The following is a 707-nucleotide window of genomic DNA, read 5'->3' on the forward strand; positions in this document are numbered from 1 at the left end:
GGATAATTGTCAACACAAAGTAATATGATGAGTGCAAATAAGCAAGTTTGTAAGAATCAATGCACTCAGTTGACACAAGTGTTTGCTTCTAAGATAGAAGGAAGTAGGTAAACTGACTCAACATAAAGTAAAAGAAAGGCCCTTCGCAGAGGGAAGCAGGGATTAAATCATGTGCTAGAGCTTTTCAAGTTTTGAAATCATATAGAGAGCATAAAAGTAAAGTTTTGAGAGGTGTTTGTTGTTGTCAACGAATGGTAGTGGGCACTCTAACCCCCTTGTCAAACAGACTTTCAAAGAGCGGCTCCCATGAAGGACGTTATCTCTACCAGCAAGGTAGATCATCCCTCTTCTCTTTTGTTTACACATGTACTTTAGTTTTATTTATGGATGACACTCCTCCCAACCTTTTTCTTTCACAAGCCATGGCTAACCGAATCCTCGGGTGCCTTCCAACATTTCACATACCATGGAGGAGTGTCTATTTGCAAAATTAAGTTGCTTACTGATGAATCGGGGCAAAACATGTGAAGAGAATTATTAATGAAAGTTAATTAATTGGGGCTGGGAACCCCGTTGCCAGCTCTTTTTGCAAAATTATTGGATAAGCGGATGTGCCACTAGTCCATTGGTGAAAGTCCGCCCAACAAGATTGAAAGATAAAACACCACATACTTCCTCATGAGCTATAAAACATTGACACAAATAAG

Source organism: Lolium rigidum, chromosome 4 (assembly GCF_022539505.1).
Source record: "Lolium rigidum isolate FL_2022 chromosome 4, APGP_CSIRO_Lrig_0.1, whole genome shotgun sequence".
In the NCBI taxonomy this organism is placed as follows: Eukaryota; Viridiplantae; Streptophyta; class Magnoliopsida; order Poales; family Poaceae; genus Lolium; species Lolium rigidum.